Genomic DNA, 686 nt, shown 5'->3' on the forward strand with positions numbered 1-686 from the left:
GAATTTAAGGGAAAATTTCTATAAAATGTTTTATAGATGGCATTTGGACCCTCAAAAATTGTCTTGCATGTATCCGAATTTGCAACCAAAATGTTGGAGATGTGGTAGTATGGATGCTACTTATTATCATATTTGGTGGACATGTAGGGATGTTAAAGCTTTTTGGATTAAGATTTGGTGGAATATTCAACAGATTTTTTAGAAAAAGATAAAATTTACACCGCAGTTATTTTTATTGGATATTATGGATAATTTGGATCAAAAAGAAATGACACTGATGTTGTATTGTATAACAGCAGCAAGGACATTAGTTGCTCAAAATTGGAAAAAAAAGATATTACCAACTATGGATGATTGGAGACAGAAAGTATCATATTCTGCAGAGATAGCAAAAATATCCGCGTACCTGAAGGATCATTCTCAGGAAAAATTTATCTCAATATGGAGAAGATGGATAGATTATATTCAGAGAAAGTATGAACTGAAAAATTATTATGCAGCTTTTGATTAAAAACTTAGAATAAAAATAGGTATATTATATAATATATCTAAAAAACTTTTTTTTGTTATAATTTAATGTTATTTTAGAGTCAGAGCAATTTTGTACTAGTGTGTAGTAATAATGAGCAGTTTTGACTAGAATTGGATGATTATGTATTTATTTCCTAGATTAGCTTCGGGAAGTC

Source organism: Protobothrops mucrosquamatus, unplaced genomic scaffold, assembly GCF_001527695.2.
Source record: "Protobothrops mucrosquamatus isolate PMUCROS unplaced genomic scaffold, P.Mucros_1.0 scaffold34, whole genome shotgun sequence".
Taxonomy (NCBI): Eukaryota; Metazoa; Chordata; class Lepidosauria; order Squamata; family Viperidae; genus Protobothrops; species Protobothrops mucrosquamatus.